The 27242-nt window shown below is 42.6% G+C and overlaps 1 long non-coding RNA gene across 1 annotated transcript in view; it reads right to left on the bottom strand.

The window, feature by feature from the left end:
* Positions 1 to 21067: 21067 nt before the first annotated feature.
* Positions 21068 to 27242, bottom strand: part of LOC123983790 — an 11881-nt gene continuing 5706 nt past the window's right edge. The window contains exon 2 of the long non-coding RNA XR_006828283.1: positions 21068 to 21295. This is a non-coding gene — a long non-coding RNA (uncharacterized LOC123983790). The remainder of the gene's footprint in view (positions 21296 to 27242) is intronic.

Genomic DNA, 27242 nt, shown 5'->3' with positions numbered 1-27242 from the left:
GTGGTTCCCCAAGTTGCCCCCAGTGGCTTGGCCAGCACCTTAAATAGTGTGCCGCTCTACTCATATTCAATTTCACTGTACATTGAATGCCTTTTGGGCTTTGGACTGTTAGTCAGGCAAAACCAGCAATTTACAGACGTCACATTGGGCTCAGGAAGCTTGTGATGGCTATTTTTCACCTTTTTTCCTGGCTTTTTGTAGACTTAACAGCTAATTTATATGGATATTTCCACAGTTGTTCCCCTTTCCAATGGCTTTAATTACTCTTCTACATACTGCTTTTTTTGTGCAGACGTGTTGATTTTACACTGGGTGAAAGCAAGATGCTGACTAGTCAACTCACAGGCTACAATATGAGGATGATTGCAGTATTTCAATTCAGTTCAATTCAATGGGGCCATATTGGCATGGGAAACAGATGTTTTACATTGCCAACGCAAGTGTAGGTCTAATTCCAAACACAGACACACTGGAACAGAGCACACTTGTGTTAAAAATTGCAGACTGTACTAATCATTATCTCACCAAAACCAAATTCTTCCATATTTCAGGAAGATGTATTTCTAAGGAATCTAAATAAACAAACAGTTGCCTTTGAATCCCAATCAAACCAAGACAACATTACACAGCCATGAATCACAGTCCAGCTCATAGAAACCCCATGTTTGGTGCCAGAATGTTTTGCTCAGCCAACAATAACCACCATTGATCTATCAAAAAAGAGCATTATTTCACTGTGGACTACAAACATTTCACAAAGCAATCATATACATCAAATTTAGGGCTTAGCTGAAAAGAATGACATCGCTATGCCCCATTTTATAATTTTCGTGTTTGATTATCCCGAGTCTTTTTGAAATGCCACATTTTCTCACTGGTGTATGGATACGTATTCATTCCGGCAGAATGGGCGCCTATTACACGCTTTCAGAGGCTGTGACAGCAGCCTTCAGTGAGGACGCCAAACACTTCACAGCTCAGACAATGTACCCAGGCGGACATGCACACACATACACACACACAAGCATGTACTTGCTCCAAATACACACGAACCCACTGACACAATGCACATCGACGAGATGAAAGGGCCAATTTATCAAACCACCACCACCAGGCCTGAGGACGTATAGTGCCAGCATTGGTCTGGAGAAAGATGGCAGGATGTGCCTGTGCATGTAACTTTGTCTGACTTTTCTTTTTTTTCTTTGCCTTGACAGTAAAATTGTTCCTCCCAACAAAACATGCACTTTTGCCTTTGGATGATTTTCCCAAGTAAAATGTGTCACCTTTAACGCTGATGCCGGCTGATGTGGCTGCATTACAAGAGCATTCATAGTTCTCGTGACTGTCAGGTGCTTTGGTGTAAAGAAGACAAAGTGTGTGCGCTAGTTTGTTAGAAAGCGATGGAGAGAGGAAGAGAGGGAGGGAGAGATGGTGCTGGGGTCTGTCCCACGTTATTTCTCATTAAACTGCAAGATCGATGTTCATTCTCAGAGCTTTACAGCATTTACAAGCCCAAACTAATCCACTATTAGAGAGCCTGACAGAGCTGCAGAGACGGCACAGAGCAGTGCATGGAGAGTGGTTGTGTCCAAATGAAAAAAGAACAGAACAGAAAATGTTTTATATTCTGTGTATATATTCTTTCTGAACATCTCACAGTGTTTGCACAGCACACTGTTGTGTAAGGATGTCCTCACTACAAGGCATTGATCAGTTGCAGGATGTTGTATGGTCTTGAAACTATTTGTCTTTCTAAGGGCAGATGGAGCGATAGGGACAGGCATAAAAAAAAATCGAATTTAATTTAGAACTTGATATTTGACAGTGACAAATGTGTTGCGTGAGCTGTTATTAACCAATATTGTTCAGTGACAGGGTGGAGGCTCTTCCTGGACGGCAGCTACAGCAAAACAGTATGCAGTGACATTTTATTCTCTTTGAAAATTTCAGTCATTGATTTTTTTTGTAAATTAATAATGGATTTGTATGAATTTATTTGTCCAGATTATCCATGCTGCACGAATGGTGTGACAGATCTTTACTATGGTCTCAATGAATGGTCTAAACTACAGTATTTTTAAACCTTGACCCTTTATTCCCACGTTTTTGTATCTATGTGATTAACTGGGACAACATTTTGAAAAATTGGTCCAGAACTGAGTGAGCACGCTGCAGTCGGCAACAGAGAAACAAGGTTGCAAGGTAATCCTTGCAGGCAATTGCGCCCTGTCAAAGTACATCTACTAAAGTGCTTGTTTTTGCCACTGACAGGCTCAGATAGTTACTATAAGTGTCTGACAACATCATGGAAAGGATCCCTACACAGATAGACCTTTAAAAAAAAAAAGTTAAATCCTTTTTGTTTAACCAGAAACAGTCACTATATTGCTCTCGTCAAAGCCACCAGACTCCACTGACTAAAACAGTAATTTTACTTTACAGAACACGGGAGTTGTTCGTCTGCTGCTAACACAGTCGGTTAGTTTGTTTGTGTTATAGTGTGACTTTGGTGTTTTGGAGGGTTAAACACCAAAGTCACACAATAATACAAACAAACTAAAAGATCGAGGCAGTGGTAGATCAGGGAGGTAAAGTTACTATTTTTATCTGTGGAATCTGAAGAGTGCAATACTGGACCAATTTCCAATTTGTCACATATGCACATAACATGGGAAGTATTGTCCAGGTTGAAAAATACCATAGTTACCCTTTAAGTGTAATACAGTAAACAGTGTAGATGTTTCAGACAAACACATGCTGACAAGAAAAACATTCTTGAGGATGCACTGAATTATTAATAAAACACAAAGCATTCTGTAACGCACAAATAGCATAAAATGTAAGCTTTTGGCAATGTTACATTGACCTTCCAAACATACAGCACTGGCAGGACCCCCAGCTACTCCATTACAAATGAAACTTATGGTGGAAAAGCAAAGCCATGGAGAAACAGATACTGGAAGGGCAAAGAGAAATCAGCAGAGATTAAATTGATACACCAGATTTTATTTCTACTTATCCACTAACTCCCTAGCTGAGGGAGTGTTTATATTTAGACGTGAATATGTGTGTGTTTATGTGTGAGGGAGGATATTTCAAATTTTAGTCCCCTGATTTTGTGATGTCGGGCTTCAGTAGGATGCATCTGTTGGGTTTTGGCTGCTGGGAGACTGGCCTGGTCTGCTTGATACTGCTCCAAGGTCTGGGCAGCCTGCTGCCACTGCCAGTTGGTGGCAAGCCCGAGCGGGGTGGGTTGCCCATTATAGTTGGGGAGAAAAAAAAAAAAGAAGATTGGCCAGCTCCAAGAATCATGTTCACAAAAGTATTTACAAAACTGAAATGCCTTTGTTTGTCCACCATAGGTCAGAGACACTGACACTGACAGTGCCTGAATGTGTGTGTAATGAGTTAGGAGAACACACAACCATGAGAATACGGACAAAATATGGGTTCATGTTCTCTCCAATAAAGTGTTTATTAGTAACAGGTGAGGGTAATCCAGAGATAGAGATTTGATTTCAGGAGCATCAGCAACACTTACAGCTCAGATCACTTACAAAAGCCATATATAGACGACAGCTGACACTGAGAGCGTTCAGAAGGAGCTAAATCAACATTAATGTGATCTTGTCACCACCATGAACACCAGACGAGGAAGAAAGTAAGGAAGGAAGAGTAACTGATATCTGCAACGTCAACTCCAACACAAATTCACCCTTGTGATTAATGTCTTCTTCCTTTATAATCCACAACTTATCAAAGCAATTTAAACAAAGCCCCTGTCTTAATTTTATTGCAAAGATGACAATAAATGTATGTACCTTATGCCTTACATAAACACAATTATGGAACATTTGTATATACAAACAGCTTTCCTTTATCTTTATTTAAAACATGCCAATTCATTGACGCAAACCCTGCCACTATTAAGTTTGTTCATTTTTCAAGTCATTTGCTTTTAACCTTTCAGTTTCCTCAGTATGACAAATCAAGAACCAAAATGACTTTGTGTGACCTCCTACTGCTTTACTGTCAACATGATTTATAGTCATGTTCACAGTAAACACATCTGTCACTGTACAAACTTGATACTTGTCATCAGATGTCTGGAGTTGTATTTTTACACTAACAACACCTGCAGAATTGGAATATGCATGAGATTCTGTCATGTGGTTTATGTGTGAGAAACAAATTATTTGGAGAGCTGTGAAAGAATATCTGTGTTATTCTTTTTATACCAACACGTTTTATGATTCAACTCTGCAAATTTCATGGCAACATTTTAGTTTTTTGGAAACCCCATTTCTTTTCCTTCATGCGGTTACAGCTGCTGAAATTCTGTACTTTCCTCATTAGTATATAATCAATGGGATGCTGCTTTTGGAGCACAATGACTTTTATTGACCTCTAAGCATTTTTAATGTATCCTGCTGCATTGCAAATACTGTCCTCCTTTCTCTGACCCTCTTGTGTGCAGTTGGTAGCTAAGGCCATCTAGAGGAAAAATTAACACAGTGCAATTTCCATCAGTCTTATACTAATGGTTTCCAAACTGTATTGGCTTGTGACACCCTTAAAGACAGCTTAGTCTACTTCCAACCCCTTGTTACAAGTTCTATATTTATAAAAGTTGTGATGTGTATGTGACTCTTCACTCTCAGATTATTTTTATTTAAAGGTCCTATATTATGCTCATTTTCATCTTTTGGAATAGTTACTAGTAACTGATGAATCGATGATATCTGAACTGCAGAGCCCCATACATTTCAATGGCAAAAATCTGCAATGATTTGCTGATGACTAAAAAATAGTTACTCGAAACTAAAATAGCTACTAGTATCTAATGGGTTAGTTATTAGTAAAAAAAAAATTAATTGTATTCAATGTGGTGCATTCAGTACGTGTTCAGTGGGCGGGGCCGTCTACTGCGTCCTATGCTACGCAGATCCATTTTTGATGTACAGTTTGAGGGGTCTTTAGACACACCTGGGACACATAATTAGGTTGAAAAAATGTGTAAAAGTGGATTTTGTATAATACTTATTAGAGGCCAGAAGAGGTGAAATCATCCGAATTGATTACACGAAGATTTAAACTGTTAAAAGAGGTCTTTTCCTCTTTATAATCTTGTTAACATTCTCGCGATCCTTTAATTTGATCCCCTTAAAGTGTCCCTGACCTCCAGGTTGTGAAGCACTGTTTTTACTCCAGCAAGTAACTGCACTAAGTTGGAAACAACTTTGGATTTGAGTAACACAGAAACACAAGTTAATATATTACATAGATTGGGTCCTACAGCATATTAATGCTATTCATTAGCTAATTATCATCAAGATAATCCAAACATACACTGCATTTTAACATAAATTATTCTGGTTGAGTAAAATGATATTCAATATATTAAATAACTACTTAACCTACTACCACATTTTCTCAGCATCTTAATTTTATGCTTAGAACAAGAGGACTGTCTCGCCTCTTGTAGGATGCAAAAGAAAACACAAGATGGCACAAGAGCGCTGTTATTTCACTCCATACTTGTAGGACAAGAGGAAAGAGAAATGAGAGAGGGGGAGTGAAGTTGAAACCTCAGCAATGTTTTATGACACACAATCAGCTGAGTGCTTCCATTTAAAACAACATTAATTAAATTTATGGCGAATTGAGTGTACACGCTGGAATTGAGTTTTCTTTACTGAAATCACTTTGAGTTGATTTACTCGATCTTTTCCACTTGGTTGCCCATAATTAGATCCAAATGACTCAGTCCTCATTACAGATGTCTCCCTGGAATTTAAACACTGGTTTTGACTTGCTGTGCATCAACCTGTGCTTGTGTGCATGTGTGTGCCTGGAGGAATGTAATTATGTTACAGTACATGTATGCAATGTGGTTTGTCTTCTTCTCTGTGCTGGTTGCTGAGCATGCTTTTGCACTGTTGCACTAATGTTCTCAGCCATGTCTAGTACTTTGCTCCCTGGCCAACAGTCAGTCACAACTGTGTGATTCATGATTGAGCTCCTCCATGGCTCTTACCGGGAAGTGGGCTCATCCTAATCCCTTAAACCCCACTTTCTACCTCATCACATCCCGGCCCTCCACTCCCTGAATAACTCCTGAGTATTATCTAGATCGCTTTGGTGTATTTAAGCAGGAATACTGTATTGAGGCATTGCATTTCCCCATAAGCATCAGATTATAAAGATGCCCACATGCTTGTGCACACACACTGACTTTATTTGCAAGGTACAATATGTACATAGGCATTCCTTCAATTGACTTTAAAAATTAATCTCTACATCATTATTTCCAAACTTCTTGAACTGCAAGCTCTACCTTGGTTCTGTGAATTTCCATTCCCTGTGTATCCATGCCGCTCTGAACAATGACATGATCCTCAAATGGCTTTATTCTAAATCCCCAGAAATCCGTAACAACCACCGGCACGAAAGTAAAGCAGGGTAACCCTTTCCAACAAGCCATTATTCTCTTTCTTCTAAACAAAGGGGACTCGGCTTTCTAGCTAACTGGACTGAACTCATGGTCTTGTGGTTGGAACAGAACAAAAACATTTGCAGGGACCGTATGCTGCAGGGTCCCTGTGTAGTCACAACTAGTGTGTGTTCATGTGTGTGAGACCATGTGCGACTGTAAGCATGTGTGTATATTAGTGTGCATGTTGGTTTGTTAAAGTTTTGACCTGTGCTCAGTATTTCCTCTCGGTCAGTTTCCTGGTCCAGTAGATGATGAGATTACAGTAATGGTTTTAGGGTCTACCTGGGGCCTACACCAGGGCTCCCAGGTACTGAGTGTGTATGCGTACTTTATGTGTGTGTGTGTGTGTGTATGTCTGTGTGTGTTATTGAGGAAACTTGTGTAATCTAAATAAATCAATAAATTCATTTTACAAAGCCGCCCACCCACATTTACCACACGCACAACTAACAACAGCGTTCTGACAGAAGCAATATTTAGGGAAAGGTCATCAAGCACAATACAATGCACGCAGATATGAAAATGACTTTTCTACAGTCACCTGATCATGTGTGCATCGCAGCCAAACAGTTTAAAGTATCAAAATTGTGTCGATAAGCTGCAGCCACATGATGTTTCCCGTTACATCTGGTGTAGATTGAATTAATTGTTTAGGACCACTACAACAACAAAAAATTGTTTTTGACTAAGCTTAAAATGTTGGACATATTTTGACCCAATGAACTAACGAGCTGTAAGGAATTAAAGGAGGGAAAAATTGTGTTGTTTTGTGAAATGGTTCATGAGTAACAATCAAAACTATGAGCTGAACTTTGAATCGATCGTATTACAGGAATTAAATGTGCACAGGGGTTTGTGTTTGTGGGATAGTGAACAAAATTGATATTGATGAAAAAGGCCTCTTTTTCATCTTCCAGCAATGCACAGCTGGATGAGGTTATATCAGTTACAGCAGACTTCAAAAGGAAAAAAAGACCTGAAGCAAGCCGATTGATTTGACTTTATATGCATTTGAATGACTTATGTCTTTGTCCATATGGACTCTGACTCTGTCTTTTTGCAAATCAACTGTACATCTGGACATACGTGCATGTGACATGTTAATAAATTATATTCATCAATTAACAAAATGGAATGAAACAGAAGGAAAATCAAAATCAAATCAACATTTGGTGTGACCACCCTTTGCCTTCAAAAAAGCATTAATTCTTCTAGGAACACTGCACAAAGTCAGGGAATTTGTAGGCATATTGTTGGGTGTATGATTAAACAATCATACCAAACAGTTGCTAATGATGAACAACTCAATATGTAGGTTTAAACACAACCATTAAGTGAAACAGAAACAGCTGTGTAGAAGGAACACAACTGGGTGAGTCAAACAGTCAAACTCAGCTAACAATATGAGGTTTCTGAAGGCAGTTTACTGTCAAAAGTCATGCACCATGGCAAGACTGAGCACAGCAACAAGACACAAGGTAGTTCATCAGCAAGGTCTCTCCCAGGCAGAAATTTCAAGGCAGACGGGTGTCCAGATGTGCTGTCCAAGCTGTTTTGAATAGATAAAAACAGAAACATGCAACTTTAAAGACTGTAGATACAATGGTTGTACAAGGAAACTGCAGACACATTAGTTTCTTCCCTTCACAACTGGAAAATGTCCAGCAGTGCCATCAGCTCAGAACTGTCTACTGTTCAGAGAAGTGTGGATAGAAGTGGAAGCCTATGCACAAAAACACAGCAGCCTTCAGTGTTGATTATGTGTAGGTTATTACTTGTGACGTGTAACCAATCAGTTGCTGTGGGTGGGACGTTAAGCGAGACTACAGAGTAGTGACTACAGGCAGAGAGAGGCGGTGACATCAGAGCCAAAGTAGCACTTTCTAAAAATAATTCAACCCTAACTTTTTGCTGATCTGTAAAAATGATCCGATCTGTCACTATGATCCAAACCGTGTAAAACACACGCACACACCATTGCACCCCTATTCAGTGCACAGAAGAAAAAGGAGTCCTGAGGTGATGGTATGTCCCCCAAAGAGCCCAGATCTTAACATCATAGGGTCTGTCTGGGATTAAATAAAGAGAGAGAAGCAACTGAGGCTGCCTAAATCCACAGAAGCACTCTGGGAAGTTCTCCAAGATGTTTGGGCCAACCTACCTGCCAAGTTCCTTCAAAAACTATGTGCGAGTGTATCAAGAAGATCTGATGCTGTTTTGAAGGCAAAGGGTGGTCACACCAAATACTGATTTGATTTAGACTTTTCTTCTGTCATTCACTTTGAATTTTGTTAACTGATAAATATAATCATTTAACATGTCTATGCCTAAGCATTCTTACTTTACAGCATTTCTTCCACAGCTGCCTAAAACTCTTTCACAGTCCTGTATGTAAACAAATCAGCAAATATGCCATATGTAAAATAATTTAACTTTTTTTCCTCTATGTTGATGACCAGTCCAACCTTTTTAGGACAAGAAGCAAAAATTTGTTTTTGACAAAGCTTGGTCAAATGACTTTTGAATTTACCTTGGCCCATGGTATTAAAGAAAAATTGAGGGAATTTGATATTTAGAAACATATAGGCCAACTGAAATGAACTCTGTAATGAAGGTGCAAAATGTGTTCTATGCGGGCACATTATTAAATTTTTTTGTGTTACAAATACGCACTCTTTCTTCTTCCGTTTCTACTCTATTTCTAATTTATACTGTAAATGTGACAGTATCACTTCTGAGGAATACTCCACCCTGCTGTGCACATTGGGATCTGCGGTGTATACTTCTTACCTTGTTCCTATAGGTTAGCCAAATGGTCAATTTGGCCTGACCAAACAGAAGACTTAATATTACACCACAAGTGTTGAAACACACAGTCTAAGAGAAATGGAAGTGGTGGCTTGTTAAAGCTATCAAACAGAATTACCTATGAGTGCTATGCTAACCTCACTGCCTGTGTACTTTGTGAGATAAATGTGTATGTGTCCATTTGTGTGAGTGTGAAGACTGTTACTCCGTTAATTTAATATCCATAATTTCCTACAGTTTCCCCCTCCAGTTCTGGTGTGTTTTGCCAAGACTTGATTGACATCTTTGCCAAGGCTGTTCAGATGTGTGTTTGTGTGTTTGGCCCTCACTCAATAGGCCCGGTATGAGTGATTTGTGTGTCTCTGGTGGACACACTGGCATCCTGGGAAAAATGTCAGATGATACAGTGATCAGCAATGTAATTTCTCTGTGTGTTGTGCTTCAGTGATGTCTCTCAAGTGAATGTGGATCTAAGGGAATCAAGGGGAAAGGCCTGCCTTCCTGCTGCGGTACTCTATGGTACTCTACATCCGTCATAGCTGCTGATAACGAGCAAATTGCACCTGGAGATCCATCATGCGGTAGACTGCTGACCACTCCATCACAAGCGCTCTCTGTTTGGCTGCTGCTGTGTGTCCTGTTGCTTCACATCTGCCCCTCTGAAGCTGTTCACAATATGTTTTATATAATATAGCAGAAAGCCTCATTTGTGAGTCCACTCTGAAGTTTCCTTTTACTGTGGGACTACTGTGTAGCAACTTCTGTAAAAAGTTGATTACATAAAGAAGGGATTATTGGATTGTGCCTATTATGCTTTGTTTCCCTGTATTGTGTGTGTCTGTGACTAGGTGGATATGCACGAGCACACGGACGTGTGTGTGCCTCTGTGTGGGTATACTGTATATATAAGCAAAGTGCCGTGTATTTTCTGGTCTGCTAATGAAAATGTGTTCCTCACTGACGTGGCATTTGGAACAAGTAACGTTTTGGAACAAGATGTTTAGCAAGACAGAGACATGTGTCATCAGCAAGGGATAGGGTGGGGAGGGAGGTTTATGGGGTGCTGAGACTGACACAAGCCTTACTCATGTTGCTAAATGCTCATGTGGGCTCGGAGATAAAGAATAATCATAAACACTTACAGCCAAGAACCTCCCAACGCACACATACAATACACAGGCCAATACATACATACTGTACGCATGCAAATTATATAAATACAGCTTTAACACACCCATATATGACCACACACAGAAACAAGTTTTTTCCCAAATGTTAAGAGAAGACAGCCTTGCCATTCTTCTGTCTACACAACAGTAACACATTCTAAATGAACAGACAGGTTGAGGTCAGGAAATATATTATATATTTTATTTTAAATTACTGTATTAGCTGCAGACCAATCTGACTAGGACAGTTAGGATGCAAACATCACCCTGCACAGTGTCCTGCGCCTGCAGGCTCTGGTATCCAGAGCCCAGGTGCCTTAGCTGTTCTGCCTGCATGTGTTGACCGTGACGGGCTTCACTCTGGCTTGCCTCAGGCCTGGAGGTATTGGTTAGCTCCAGATGTGGTCTTTGGACCCCTTATGATTTGGAAACGTAATGGAGGGCCACCTGGACTTGGCTAGTGCCTGCCCAGGGGTCCCCATTGGGCCAAAAGTGAGGGTCATGATCTAGATAGACCAGGGTGTCATTGCTTTTTGATGATGCAATGGGTAGTTCTGACATGCAAGTGAATTGGTCCGAAAGGTGTTCCAACCATGCTTTATGTGTCCGTAAAGTGCGCTGAGGTGTGTTTTATGGATTGTTTTTAAGCTACCTAGTAAGTAACCAAGGAACTAATTAACTCCATTTGTAGCCTTTTCTTTCTCCTGTCATGTACATGTCCTACATGGAAAGAAAACTACACAGGCAGCTCACATGTGCTAAAAAGCTACAAATCTCTTTAAGGTGTTCTTTATCATCATTCCTGTGCTTTGATGAAGCTGACATTTTCAAATTATATGATATTCATGTAAGTTTAAAGACGGCTGGCATAAGAACTGCGACTTTGGAAAATTGAGGAGATTAAGAGAACTAAAATGAAAAGTTTCAAAAAGTAGGCCAAGTTGAATCAAAGATTATTTCAGCTGAAACCTTAGTATTTGGCAGACTGCTTTTATACTGCAACATCACAAATTAACTAAATCCCTAAAAGACCAGAGCCATTTTTATTTTCATCTGCAGTACTGAGTTCCATTAATCACTGGTTGATATATGCAATAACAAAGCCATGTGTGCTCATGTGATGCCACACAAACACACTGAACCACACTGTATGCACACATGCATAAATACATAGGTGCACATGCATGTACATATGTACACATAGAGCAATGCCAGCTAAAACAGGGATACATCAAGACACCTTGGTAAGATTTACTGCTGGACTATGTCATATGCAACCAGCAGGGTTGAGGGGTAGCAGGAGGGTCAACAGGTTTGTTCTCCAAGTTTGAGATTGAAAAATGGAATCCACAGTGGACAAGTAAGCACTAAACTTTCACTTAGTCCTCCATTCCTCCATTCATGTCTCTCATCTGTGTCTAATTGGCATTTAGCTGCTTCAGTGGTGTATGTGAGAGAGAGAGAGAGTGTGTGTGTGTGTGTGTGTGTGTGTGTGTGATCTTTAATGTCTATCTTTGTGAGGACCAGTTTGAGTTTTAGATCTTGTGAGTGGGGTCATTTTTGGAAAGTTAGTGCGAACTAGAATTATTGTACAGTTTTCGTAATGAGGGATGTCACAAGTATAAACGTACAAATGCGCCTCTGTACACACTGCTGCTCATGACAATTTCACAACAAATGTGCTCAGAATCATCCAAACTGAAACATTAACCAGCAATATGTTAATGTTCATGGGTATGTGTGCCTGCATGTTTCTTTGTTTGGATGCATTTTAATTAGCCATTACCTGACGCTGACTCATATGCCTTTTTTTGTGCGACTGGATGCTCCGAGCTCCTTTTATTTCAAGTGACATAGCATTTGAGAGGAAATTAAAAGGAAAATAATAAACCAGACTAAACATGCTTTACTTGTGTGTTTGCATGCGTGTGTGTCAGACTAAACAAGAGTCAGGGACAGTAGGTGTGGTTTATTTCAGATCTGCAAGTAGCCATTGTGCAAACAAACATGAGGAAATGTGCAATTAGAATAATGAGCACATGTGGCTCAGATGCCGAGGTCAGTGGTGAGCATCTGCAGAACACTGACACTGCCTAACTGAACATTTGTGGCGGACACAGGTGTGGTGGAATGTGTGTGTCCGTATGCATGTGTTGATGTATATCTGGAAGTGTGTGCGTTTGTGTGTGTGCATGTTCGTGTGTGGCGGGGCCAACTTAAGTTGGGACGTCAGCATGTGTTTGCACAGACCGTAATGATTCTGCCAGGCAGCTCTCCCATGGCGGCAGTACAGTGGCAATGACACACACACACACTGCTGCCCCCCCACCACATTCACCACTGCCTTCCTCTAAGGACATTATTCCCCCTCTCTCTTATTTACTCAGGCCAGTAGCACTGCCATGGCAACCAGCAGTGTTTTGGAGAGTGCTTGTTTAGGGAATGTGTGTCAAGGGACAGATGAGTGAACACATGGGACGCTCTCTGCTTCTGCAGCCACCTGAGAGGGAAGGAAGTGAAATGAGGGGGTAGTTGAGTGGGATACCAAAGGGCAGTAAGTTCACAAGCAGAAGACCAGCACTTTTTCATAGCACCTGACCTTTTATGTACACCTGAAATGTGTATTTATGTACGGTGTATAACATACACAGGTTACCAGCCTATATAGCCCTACATCATCCCCAAACATAACTGTGCGCTATGTAATGCAGTGGTTGCGTTGGCTTTTTCTTATTTTAGTATTCCAAAGCACTGAAGCCTATAGCTGAGTGAAAACATTTCCTGTTGGGACTGTGGACCAACAGCACAGAGCTGCAGAGCACAAGGGCTCTGTCGCATGCAATGGCTACAGTGAGTAGGATTTCTACGATGCCAACTTCTGTATGAGCTGGTGTATCAGTGACTGCCTGACTTAGTCCCTGCAGTCAGAGCAGTAACTATTCCCTTTTAGAGCTTAAAGAGCTGAGAACCTTTTGGAGCCACTGAGCTGCAGATTTAGATCTGACCAAGGTAAACTTAGCTCATGCCTTCCCTCTGATTAAACCCAAAACCTCATGACTGCAGACCTAGAAACAGCTAGACTGGACAAACAAAAAATTACTACCGCTGTCTTACAATCTGCATCTAAACTGTCAAATAGAGAAATCATAATGCATAAATCAATACTCAGATTGAAACTTTCATTAAACTATATAACAGTAATATCAACATGTGGATATTAAAGCACATTAAACAATACACATGCCACTTAAAAAGACTAACACCAGGAGATGGCAGTCATGTGCAGTATAAATAAATATTGGCTGACACCCATGGATATTTTTATATTTAGTGTCTGATATGTCTGTATGTGAGAACAGTACTTCTACATTATGTCTGTTGTGGGAGGGCTTCATGCAGTGGTTTTTCCCCATCTGGCAAAGAATCTAAGGAACGTCTATGCCTGATGAGGGAACTGGTCCAGAGGTGAGGGTGTAAGTCCTTCAGTCAGATTCTCTCTCTCACTCTCAAACAACCAGATTCAACTAATTTTGCTCATCCTTGTTGGACAGAGTCCATCACGGTACTTGGCTTGAGACAGATGTGTGGCTACTTCACACATTGACGGAAGGCTCATTAGATTACCAGTAGTTAGGCACCCTGCGGACAGACGTACAGTTAGCTCAAATGCAGAGCTGATGCCTGCTATAACTCCACTTCAAAGCGGGCAACTCTTTCGTGTGGTCGGAGTGATAAAACTGCCCTTCAGTGTAAGAATGTTAATGATCAGAGCTGCGATGCTTTTGATGGAGGAATATATATAGAGCCAAGTGAGAGCGTGTGAAAGAGTCTAAGTGGGTGTCTATGGTATTTCACAATAAAGGCCCCATAAAACAGTACGTGAACCTAATACTTAGCATAGTAATACATGACAAAATGTACAGAGATAAATGGCACTGTAAGAGCTTAATTAAGTATCAGTGGAGACAGTCCAGTGTGGCTGCTCTGGGTGCTGGACAAGCGTAGAGGTTACTGCGGGTTTAGAGTGTGCGACCGCAGACGCTGATGAATAGAGACCATGTGAAAATGAAGCCTACTAAGCTGTGTGAGGGGCTAATTCACAGAGCCACTCAGGGGAAATTATGAATCAGATTGTTTTCGACACTACAACTAGAATTTGCGCTCAGAGAGAGAGTGGGAGAGAGAGAGGCATGGAAAGAATCACAGAGGATTTATGATGTCTGAGCCCTCCTGTGAGAGGGCCTTTCCTCTGACAGGCAAGAAAATACTTCTCCAATCTGTCTCCCTGCTGACACCACTGCGTAACAGACACAAACATGCCCCCCCTTAACCCACCCGTGCCCCCTCACTTTCCTTGTGTTGCTCTTCATCTGCCCTGTCTTTAAATCTGCTGGCAATGATTTAGCTCATTGAAAGTGGTGAGAGCAGAGGAAAGAGAGACTTGGAGGAAAAAATGAAGAGAAAAAGAGGGATACGTCCAGTCCCCTGAGCCTCAGGGATTCCCGAGCTGTGGAAAATGTGCGCTCGTCGTCTCTTAATCCTCCTCCAGAGAGCAGTTTCCAGGAAGCGTAGGGGTTAAGCACACACAGTTTGGCACTGACCTCTCACCTCTGATTAGCCTAGCGTAGCCGCTAAGTGGTTCTCTGTGACTCCTCCACTCAGCCTGCCAGCTTCTCTGGCCATTTTCACACAGTAGCAGCAGGCACGATGTATTTCATATGTCACGTGGCCCCGGCTATTGTGGTTAATGAATAACCAGGCCAGCATGTTGCAGTTCAGTGTAGCTTGGTTTCATTTAGGGTGCAAATATGCATATCCACTTTACCACAGATACACCAGATACACCCAGCCCAGTGTGGCGGAGACATGTAGGCTAACAACAGGCTTTGGTTCTGCTCTTCTACATGAACGCCTGCAGGCAGTAACACCGGCTTGTTTGTGGCTTTGCACTGTGTGATTTTAAAGCTGTGCTGCTGTGAGCGTAACCACTGGCTTTGGTCTTGTTTTTTCCTTTTCTCCCACAGCTGACCCATTTATGACCCGTTTTCTCGTCATGCCTGATATTAGAAAAGTTTAATCATTGCTGGGAGACATACAAAGAGGATTAACATTCCTGGGTCTCCTACACTCAGACCTTGCCCTTCTCCCTCCCTTTTCTTCTCGGTTTGGTCTCTTAGCCCCCTCTTTTTCTTCCTCACTTCTCTACACTTTTTGCCCACTTTCATTCCTTTTTCTTGTTTCTTCAGTCTATTGCCCCTTTCATAATTCTGCTAATAGCCCTGCATTTATTTCACCTCTTGTGTTATTTATTCTATTGTAAATGTATGTAAAAGTACTGGTGGACTGAAGTAATATGTCCGACAGAAAGTCATAGTGAATGGCAGCATCAGCTATTTAATGTTGCTCTTGTAGTGCTCTTCTCCTTCGTTTGTTTGCATCTGTGCAGGATATGACCAAATTGTTTGTATTTGTGCTGGACAGTTAAGCTGCAATTACAGCATTTCACCATGGAGGCTTCTTTTGCTCTCAGCCTGAAGGCTGAAGACTGTGTGTGGTATGTGGGCTCCCTGGTGCCATGTCCTCCATAATACATACAGGATGTGTCTGCTGTCTGTGTATACTGTATCAACAGAGCATCTGTATGCTGTCACCTACAGTACACAGTGCTCTCTATAAGGACAATAATAGCTGGGCTGTATTTCTCTTAGTAATTGGTTTGAAGAGAGATTAGTGTGGTTAGAGTGTACAGCTCTGTGTGTCCAATCAGCTCCATGCCTCTTCCGTCTATAACTGATCATGTGTACATGTGTCTGACCCATGCTACCCCTCCACCCTCCTCACACACACATAAACAGAAAACCACACATTACAGAGGTTTATGTTTTTCATAACATTAGATAAGATCTCATAGGTCAGCTCCAACCAGCTCTTATCAGGTGTAATTGAGTAAGAGGATGACCACCATGGCTCTCACTTTTTGGGTGTACCACTTACTCCCTTCTATCACACTCTCCAACTATTCAGCAATGTAATTGGTGGATAAATACATATCAAGATAGGGAAGTACTGAATGTTTCACAAATTATTCACAGTCCAGCTGTAATATGAGTTTAAAATCAATATCTAGATTCAGTGTGTTGATTGGGAAACAAGATTGTAACGCTGATTTTGATACTGAAACTCCACAGTTGAAATACAACACCAACTTGTTAGTATATTTAAGCATTCCAGGTGTATGTTTTATGTTTAAACCCGATAGATATCTACCTCAGCCGAAGAGCAGGGTAGTATTCCCAGAGTTTGTTTGATGTATGATGTTATCTACTGGATGTATGGCACGACCTCAGTGCCGTCTCCAGATTGATGAGTAGGCTGCCTGAGGCTATACAGTTGAGACTCGGCTGGCCTTTGAAGTTTTTGTTGATGAAGTCAGCCATCATTGGTCACAGCCTTGTTTCAGCTGTCCAACATCATGCTTCAAGAGCTTAAGTATTTTCTGGCTTTTAGATTCAACTAATTTGGGTCCTCAAATGAGTATTTTTATAAGCTACGCTATTAAAACCAAGTGCTATACAGGTAGCCAAAATAGAAAGTAGAACAAATATAAAGCTTTATTATTGTGTTGGAGGCTTCTGAACTGTTTGAACTCTGGCATCTTATTCTGTGAGTGTCTGCAACTCTGCTGGAAGGATATGACAGTGTTCTTCCATGAGAGATTACATTATTGGGTTTTTAATTGCTGTTGGTAGTTGGTGGAAAGCACCGCTTCAGGCGCCCATCCAAAATGTCCCTTTTAATAAGTGTTAAGATGTGACTGACATGGCCATGGCATATGGTTCACATCATTTCTATGCTCATCAAAATGTTTTAGTGACCACCAGGGCCCAATGGATACGGCCAATGTCATCCTGCAAACAGCCACTCCCGTCAACTCATGGGACGAATGGGATCACCCAGGTTGGCCTTTTAATTTATTGATATTTCTCATGACCTGTAGCAACTCAATGGATGTGAAATGCCCTATAAGCTAGAAGAGAGCTGCTTTAAAGCCCCTGAAGTATTTTGCTAGGGTCCTAGGGTTTTATTTATTAAGCATTTAACAGTCAAAACTCTAAATCTAGGTCCCATCAGATGGGATCCCAGCACTTCTATTAAGAAGCTGAGTTAGAAAATAGGTTTTCAGAGTCTACTTTTTAAAGCAGCTTTTATTTAGCGGCCACCTTTTTTGCCCCTGTGTTGGCCAAGCAAGTGTTAAATGGTGAAATAGCTGTGTCATTAGCGTTATCTTTTGTGCTCTGTGGTCCTCTCCACCACAATCTGACCCTTCTCTCTGCCTCATCGTCGCAGCAGCTTTCATCAGTCACAGAGCTGTTCTTCTCAGCCTATCATCAGCTGTCATTAGTGCTCAAAGAGGCCCCTGCTCTTACTCACGCACGCACACACACACACGCACACACACGCTATTCATCAAGGTTAGGCCTAAATGCTTCACCACATGGGACTCTTTCATAATATTTCAGCCAGAAATTTCAGAGAATGAGAGGCATTTCATCTTTTACTTATTTTATTTGTATAAAGTTAATTGTAATCTGATGATTTGTGGCATCTGCCTTATGTTTGTCTTATGCTTTTGACCTTGTCAAGGAAAAAGAACCTTTACCCAGAAACCTTAGCACACACCCTAATTGATTACCATTTGTCATTGACCATGACCGGTCGTAACACACACACACACACACACACACCCCTTTCTTATATGATATCTTCTGCAAAGGCAATGCTTGTGGATGGTAGCCAATAAAGCCATCATTTTCTGCAGTGACAGGATGAATGATTGCAACCATTCTGTGTGTGTCTCACTGAATACCCACATTCGTCTCCCCTGTAGTTACCTTGGCAAAGGCATGACCCAATTTTTACCCTTATAGCCCGCAACAGGCCTTTATAATTACTGGCTTTTTCATTTTACATACATATCCCTTCCACCCTGTTAGCACACACTGCAGGCATACTTTTCCTTTCAAATACTCTTATGTAAGTATTTTTAAGTCCTTGGAAACAATTTACTTGGGAGCTGTCTTTAAACATTTGGTGTGGCTAATAAAACTCGAGCGGTTACATGTGCTGCCCAATGATTAAATACATGATGCCACATTTTAGAGGGGTTGCTTTGTGGGAGTAGTCCTTTTTCAGGCTGTGCTACATTTTACATTTTAGAAAGCAAAGCAGTTACAGAAACAGATTTTCTTTTTTGTGTTTAAGAATCTCCCTGCTTGCTGCTGGAAACCGATTCAGTTAGCTCTGGCCTCTTCTGGGGCACCGTCTCCAACTGATCTGAGTGACTCTCAGAGCCCCTGTTGTTGTGTTGGTGTTTGCTTTGGCGTGGGGAAAACCTGTAAAAGTCTATTCTTAGCCTTTGAAAAATTAAATCAGGCAGCCGCCAAGCTGCTGGCTGTGAACTGAGTGACTGTGTCATGTTAGCGGCTGGTAAACATAGATGAAACACACACACATCAGTGACAAACCTGTGTGTTTCAAGTGGAACCATGAGGTTAATTACAGGCATGTGTAAGTGCATGTGCTGCCGGTATGTACATGTATGTGTGCAAACTCCTGTCTATATCGCTCTATGTGTGGATGAGCCAGTTCAGCACATTTTGAGCGTTGTTTGAGGAGTTTGGCATAGGAAGCTGCTGATTTGTTGACTTGTCCCTCTACATCAGCAGAGCTGCCAGCAGTAGGTCCACAGTCAGTGAAATGGCAAAAGGAGAGGGGAGAAGAGACGTTGAGCGGTCTCAAGTCTAGACCAGACCTGTCCTGGTTCTAAAATGATCAGATTCTCCTGCAAACTATGATACAATATGATACATCCCATTGCATGTATCTGAATTTCGATGAAACGTCATCACTTTCTCCCACTAAACCAAATTGTAGGCAAAATATCCCGGATAGGAGTGCTGCCATCTTGGGCTAGTGATGTCATTTGGGGCCAGAGTCTGCACTATTGAGGTGCCATCCGTATACGTGGCCGACTCAGTCGCGAGCAGGGCTCAGCTGTCAATCATGATGTGAAACCCCCTTTTTATAGCATTAAATAAGTAAATAAAACCAAACTTATCAGAAAAATTAACCCTTGAACATACATCAGTGTGATAAGAAATACCTGTAATGACAGAAACCATCTTTGGGAAAAATATAAACATTTATTTGACAGGTACTTTTATTTTTTAGTTTGGCCTGTGTCCTATCCGCTAATATGGATTGGGTGGGGTTTATAATCTACACTGTAGACAGCCACCAGGAGGTGATCTAGATATTTTGGCTTTACTTTTGGGGAGCCATCATGTCATTTATCTTTACATACAGTCTATGATACGTACGCATACTGGCCCCAGTTAGATCACAATTTACCATCCATTTGTAGTGGGCCAAAATGCACTAGGTAACAAAATTGCTTGGTTTGTGCGATCAGCAGTCCAAAACCCAAAGATATTTAATTTATAATGGTATTAAAAAGGGAAAAGCAGCATCCTCACATTTGAAGCTGGAACCAGAGAATGTGGAGCATGGGGCAGTTATTCGCTTATAACTGTCATCAACTTATTTTCTGTCAGTTAGCCAATAGTTTCTACGCTGTAAAGGTTCAAGTACTGTGGATTAATTCATAAATTCTAACCTAGTCCTGTGAATTAGAGAATTTGAGATTTAAACACATTATGTACAAATGTGTGTAGAGTAGAAAACAAAGATTTATCTACTGTGATTGAACTGTTATTAACAAGAGACGTGTGAAACAGGACAAAAACACATGAAAGAAGCTTCTCATGTCAGTGAAATTTTGAAGAATCAGGTCACAGCATCTGAATATTTGGCAGTGAGTGTTTGCGTGGATAAAGACCTGACGCCATGATTTCCAGGCAAAGGGTTGGTGACACATCCAGCTAGAACATCTCATCCAAGGCACTGGTTGGTGAGAAAACAGAGTCTTACTGGTCAGTACCCGTTGGTCAGAGTGGTGAATGAATGGTGGATGGATGGGGCTAGTTGACGATTTCTGTTAGGAGGGGGATGAGGTTCCAGGAAAAGGGACAATAAAGAGGCGAGGGGGGATGAGGTGGCAGGAAGCAGTGTGAGTTTTGCAGTCATAACACATCAGCACGGCCCTCTTTTCCTTGCAGCACACATTCATAGCTCAGGAATCTCCCCTTTGTTTCTGCCAGCCATCATGTATCAAAGCAAGTGTGCTTCTTGAAAAATGGTGCCATTCAGCTACAACCACAGATATCCGACCTGTAACTGCTGAGCTAGCTGCCCATGTCTCGCATTGTAAGGTATTGCTTGTGTGTCTGGAAATGTGTGTGTGCTGTCGGCCAGTGATGGCTCTTTCTTTATATGCTGGTGTTGAAAGGCAGAGAGTGTGATGGAGGGGCCAGGAGAGCTCTGAAGGTCAAAACTACCAAGGGTTTCATCATCACTCACTCACATCGACTGCTCTGACCAGAAGATGACTGCGCTCTTCCTCGCAGTGTGTCTATGTGGTACACACTCAGAAACAGGCATTCACAATAGCAAAATCCCAACATCACCAGGCTTTTTGTGATTGATATTTTTATTGATTTAACAATACAAACATGTAAAGATGATCTTATAAGCAAATCACATGACAAAACACATCCCTGGGCTTAAGTAGTTTCTTTCACAAGTTATTTCACAAGTCATGAATTAGCATCCCAGGCAAGCTCAAACACTTGAATGCTGCTGAGCACAACCTTCCTCCTTCCTCCTTGTTTTTGCTTCCTCAGTGGCTGAGAGACTTTAACTGTGAAGCACAAAATGCATAAAATAGTTTGAGCAACTGTAGATTGTAATTCTAACAAATTGCTCTTAATCTGGATTTCTCATGTATTTTTTTTGTCTAAGGACCCATTAAAACATGGCTCAGGGGGACTCTTTACATTTCTAACAAAGCATTGTTAAAGTGTGAGCAGAGCAACACATATACTTTTAAGGAATAAGGGTTAGAGTCCCTAAGTGTTAAAAAAAAGGATAGAGTGAGAAATGGGGAATCAAAGAAGTAAAATAAGCAAAGGTGAGAGACCTTTAAAACTTTTTTATATTTATTTTCTGTTTAACTCTTTTAAAACTTTTTTATATTTCCCTGTTGCTTGTATGTTTTGTGTAAAGCACTTTGAATTACCTTGATATTGAAATGTGCTATACAAATAAACCTACCTTGCCTATACATTATAAAAGTAGGAATATATAGTCTATTGTATTGTTTTTTACGAATATCCCCATGATGTTGATCCCATGATCCCTTGGGCTAGTAACACCCTTTAAGTCCTTTAGAAAAACACGTAGAAGCATGGTGGTCCCTCGGAAAGAAAGGCTGTTTCTCTTACTAACTTACAATCTACTTATAATCTACTTATAGCAACTGTACAGTGATAACATATAACATAAGTGTTGGTACGATTAGCATGTGGCTACCACATACTGATACATGCACCTTCTGGTACTCTCAACACTTGAATTCTCTATGTAGGAAGTTGTGTGCTGCCCTTTGAGACTGTTTTAGCTCTGTCTGTCATATTTACTCCCTACATAATGAACAATCCTACTCCTTTTCTGCAAAACCCCTGCAGCCATAGCACATCTATTGGGCCATGTTTCCAGCTTGCACATTGTGTGGTGCAATGTAATTAAAAAGCAGTGTAATGTCCCACTAAGCGGTTTGGATAGCTGCACTCGCTTCCTCTCAGTGACTGTGATCTCAGTCTGTCTAAACAAATACTTCATCCTTCTGAGGAGGAGCGGGTGTGGGGTGCAGACACTGTGAGTGAGAGAAAGAGAAATCTGTACCGTGGAGCAAGAAGGGTGACACAGCCATCAAGAAAAGAAACATCCATATACAATACCTGGCCTCCAGGGCGTCACCTTTTCATTAGCTACAAAACACCATGATATGATACCAGTAAACCCAGGAATAAGGTGTTAGATAAAGTGCTGTAGTAATTTAAGTGTCCCGTGACTAATTTTGGGAGATTGCAATATGTTGAAGTTCCTCCGATGACTTGAGGAGCTTTTCTTCAGCTTGATCTGCAGTCCAAGCTAACCCTGTCACCATGTGCCTTGTGACTTCCAATGCTTTTGCATATAATTTAAGATATTTAAGCTATCCACAGAGCAATGACTACATCAGTAAATGATTGATATAGGTGCTTTCAGCTGCATTTGTCTACTGTATCTACACATGTGGACATGCTGAGGGTCTGTTCCACCATATAAGTTTGATCTGGACCAGGTAAAGTGACAGTGAACACACCAGCCAGATGTTATTCGTTAGCTACCACGTTGGTTTTGTTTTGATAGGCTATGTCGTCAACAGGCCTCCTCAACATGCAGCTCAGCTGCTGCTGTGAACGGAATCACGGGAGGAAAAGTCCTGAAGACAAGTTCAAGTTTTTTTTCAGTGACTTTATACAGCCTAGCCTATTACTGATTGAGAAAGTCACCGAAGTAGACATACAGGGAGGGAGACACGGTAAAACCCCTTTTCCATTGCACGGAACCAGCTCGACTCGCCTTGCCTCGCCTTTTTTGGTTTTCTATTGTGTAAAAGTTGTACTTGTACCAGCTACCAGGTTCTTTTTTTTCGTATCACCTCCGTCTTATCTGTCTTTACATTCTGAGTAATGTTGAAACGTTTTACCTTAAATCAAGAGACAGCTGTTTGCGTGTCGCTGGTGTGTGTGTCGCATTGAACATTACGTTGTGGCAGTTGTGTGTGGTGTCTCTGTGATGACCAGCTACGTTGAGGGGTGCTATCTGCAATGGAAAACAGAGGACGGCCAAACCGAGTCGAGTAGAGTCCAGGCGAGTTGAGCTGGTTCTGGTAATGGCATGTTTGCAGAAGAGGTACGTTAGGTCTGTGATTGTGAAGAGAACTGAACGAGGCAAATTCAATAAGTGAGTAATACTTAAATGTAGTATAATTAGAATGGTGAAATAAGAAACAAGCTAAGTTACTAAAAATAGTAAAAACATGCCCGCTACAACCACCCCCCTCTCCAGCCCGCTTAGCAGAAAATACCGATATATATATATATTTTATACCGGAATTCTGCCTTAAGGTACCGGGATATTTTTGGCGATATCGCCCACCAGTAAAATGAAGGTGGCACCACAAACTTAGGTCAGGGTTTTAGCCTTCTCTCTTTTATGTCCCAATTCGGTTATATTTCTGTCCAAAAAATATCTTTTACCCTAACAACAGTGCTGCGTCCTTCACAAACATACAGCTGCGTGACTTTTGCATGTTTAAAACACAAGCTTCAGCTCCCACATAGTAATGTGGACTCATGACGGCTGACTGATGTATTGTGAAAATGTGTTCCTGTGTCCTCTTCGTCTCTCTTAAAGGTCTCCAGGAAGCTCTGCTCTGTGTCTCTCATCCCTTAATCTCTGATCTCTGAACCAGATGAAGGCACAGTGATGCATAGATAAACAGATTACAGTTAAGAATTTACATGAAACAAAACGCGAATGACCGAGAGAGAAAAATAAATGTGGATCTGGACAGAGACATCCATAGCGCAAAATGAGGTTGGATGCACAGAGATCAGTGTGCAGAACATGTGAGAAACAGTCCATCTATGGCAGTTAGTGAGCAGAGTTCATTCCCCTCATTCAGTACATGTTTAAGAGGATCACAAGTTTCTTAAATCATGTAAGCCGAGCAGCGAATAAGAAAAGCAGCGTAAATGATTTACATCTGGTTCTGTCATGCTAGACGGCAACAAGAGCTGTGTGGTGGAACACAGTTCTGTCTTTACCTTTGCGTTGTACTGCTTTTATCTGTTTACCCGTCTGCTTACTCTCTCTCCTTCTGTCCATGTCTACAAAGGTTTAGGGCTAAAAATAATTGTTTTCATTATCGATGAATCTGTTGATTATGTTTTTAATTATTTAATTCTAAAAATGTCAGAAAATAATGACAGAATGCCCATCACAATTTCCCAGGGCCCAAGGTGACGTCTTTGAACAGTTTCTTTTGTTAACCAACAGTTCAAAATAGATTAAAGTCACAATGATACAGAGAAATCAGCAATTGAAACCAGCAACTTATGGGCATTTTTTTCTTGATAATTGAGTTAAATGATTTATTGATCATCAAAATAGTTCTCTTAATTTTTGCTATGTCTTTGTGATTCAGTAGTTTAAAGGATAGCATATATGAGGTCATAACTGCTGCTGACTGCAGTTAGCTAGTTAGCTCAGTTAGCCATGCAGCTAACTTAGCGGTCCCATTAGCTGACTAAGTCCAGGACAGAGGCCCGTTCTATTTCGTATAGGTTTCGCCCTCTAAGGCTATCGCTATTGGGTTAACCCCTTCTGCGCGCCTGCGCGGCAGTGAGAATTTCAGTCTATGCCCACCCACAGCGTGGGCCTCTCCTACGTCCGCACCTTGTATATACACACACACACACACACACACACACACACACACACACACAACGGTGAGACCCAGCCATCAGCTCCCATTTTTCTTCAACACTGAGCTGTCTAAAGAGCAGAAGATTTGTCTAAAGAACAAAAGACTTTCCAGCCGGAAACAAGAAGAACGATGTCTTCCAGTAAGCCGGGCAGAACGGTGTGAGACGCTGCGGCGTCTGCCACACGGGCTACATCGTGCTGGGTGATCTCCGTCCCCGCTGCGAGGCGTGCCTCGGACCAGAGCACGCCAGCCGAGCGCTCACTCTCGGTTCGCACTGACCGTTCTGCGCCCTTCTCCCCCCCTAAGAGTGGCGGTGCCGGGCGGATAGCTTGCCGTTCTGGACGAGGAGGTGTGGTGGTCCACCCGCTCTCTGGATGAAGCCCTTGATCTGCTGTTGACAGAAGAGCGGGAGTTGGAGGGTTCCACTCTTCCCATTCACAGGTGTCCGAGCGGCTCCTCGCTTCCCCCGTTCCGACCTCCGATGACGCCGGCCTCGATGCTACTAGGTTGCTGTGTGAAGCCTGGCGCCTCCCTGACGGGCTGGGGCGGGACCTGCCTTTCTCGAGGATGGGCGGTCTGTGGCAGGGCCGCAGGCCTCTCCACATAAATGTGCTGTAGCTCCTCACGGTGTGGAAGGTGATTCGACATTCTCCCCTCTGCTGCGGGACCAGCATGTGCTAGTCCACACCGACTACATAAACTGCCATGGTGGGGTGCGCTCAGCGCAGCTGTTGGGTCTGGCCAGGTGGCTGCTCCTGTGGGCGCACACTCACCTGCTCTCCATCAGAGCAGAATACATCCCTGGCGTGCTGAACAGAGGGGCGGACATCATGTCAAGGGGGGGTTCTTGGCCAGACGATTGGCACCTCCATCCCGATCTGGCGACCAGATCAGGCTCCGGTTCGGCAGGGCAGAGGTGGATCTGTTTGCCAACAAGGAGTACGCTCAGCGCACCCCCTCTGGCCTCCCCGGCTGCTGTACGCTTTTCCGCCGGTGCGGCTGATCCCACGCCTTCTGGATCGCCTGCAGTTTTCAACCATGGCGGTGACTCTGGTGGCCCCGGAGCACACCAGCGTGTCCTGGTTTCCCTGTCTCCAGTGGTTGCTGGCGGGGCAGCTGTGGAAACTCCCCTGGAGGGGGGATGCTCTCTCTCAGGCTGGGGGTGTGATCAGGAGTTAGCCGCTCCTCGGCCAGACCCTGAGAGGCGACGCCTGGAGGGCTTAGGTCTCTCCCGGGAGGTGGTTCGCACCATCCAGGGGTCAAGGGCCGCCTCCTCTCAGTCCTCATTACAAACTCCTTTCGGTCGCGGGTCATCACCCTCTCGGGTTCTTTTCCTCCCCTCATGGGTCGGTGGAGGATGCCACGTCCCACCTCCTCTGCCCGGTGCGAGCGCTGTCCTGTTATGTGGCGCGCACGGCCACCTGGCGCCGTTCGCAGCATCTACAGGGAGTCCAAGGGACTTCCCCTGTCGGCGTAGCACCTGTCTCACTGGCTGTGCAATGCCATTTCCCAGGCTTGGCTTGTCTGCCGGTGAATCTCCCCTGGATGGCATCAGAGCGCACTCCACGAGAGGCGTCTCCTCCTCAGTGGCATTGCACGGTGGGATGACAGTGGACAACATTTGCACAGCGGCCTCCTGGCTGTCCCCATGCTCTTTCGTCTGTTTCTACCTGCGGGATGTTTCCCTTCCCTCTGACTCACTCAGTACTGAGTGTTTTGGTTGAGTGATTCTCCTCGTTAGTGTGCGGTGCGCCCTCTCCCACGGTGTGGTTCTACACCTTCATTTGAGTCCAGCTGTGTTTGATTATACTGATTGGACTTGATTAGGAAAGCCACACACCTGTCTATATAAGACCTTACAGCTCACAGTGCATGTCAGAGCAAATGAGAATCATGAGGTCAAAGGAACTGCCTGAAGAGCTCAGAGACAGAATTGTGGCAAGGCACAGATCTGGCCAAGGTTAAAGAAAAAAATTTCTGCTGCACTTAAGGTTCCTAAGAGCACAGTGGCCTCCATAATCCTCAAATGGAAGACGTTTGGGACGACCAGAACCCTTCCTAGAGCTGGCCGTCCGGCCAAACTGAGCTATCGGGGGAGAAGAGCCTTGGTGAGAGAGGTAAAGAAGAACCCAAAGGTCACTGTGGCTGAGCTCCAGAGATGCAGTCGGGAGATGGGAGAAAGTTGTAGTAAGTCAACCATCACTGCAGCAATCCACCAGTCGGGGCTTTATGGCAGAGTGGCCCGACGGAAGCCTCTCCTCAGTGCAAG

The sequence above is a fragment of the Micropterus dolomieu genome, linkage group LG15 (assembly GCF_021292245.1).
Source record: "Micropterus dolomieu isolate WLL.071019.BEF.003 ecotype Adirondacks linkage group LG15, ASM2129224v1, whole genome shotgun sequence".
Classification (NCBI taxonomy): Eukaryota; Metazoa; Chordata; class Actinopteri; order Centrarchiformes; family Centrarchidae; genus Micropterus; species Micropterus dolomieu.
This window is presented reverse-complemented; position numbering and strand designations above follow the sequence as displayed.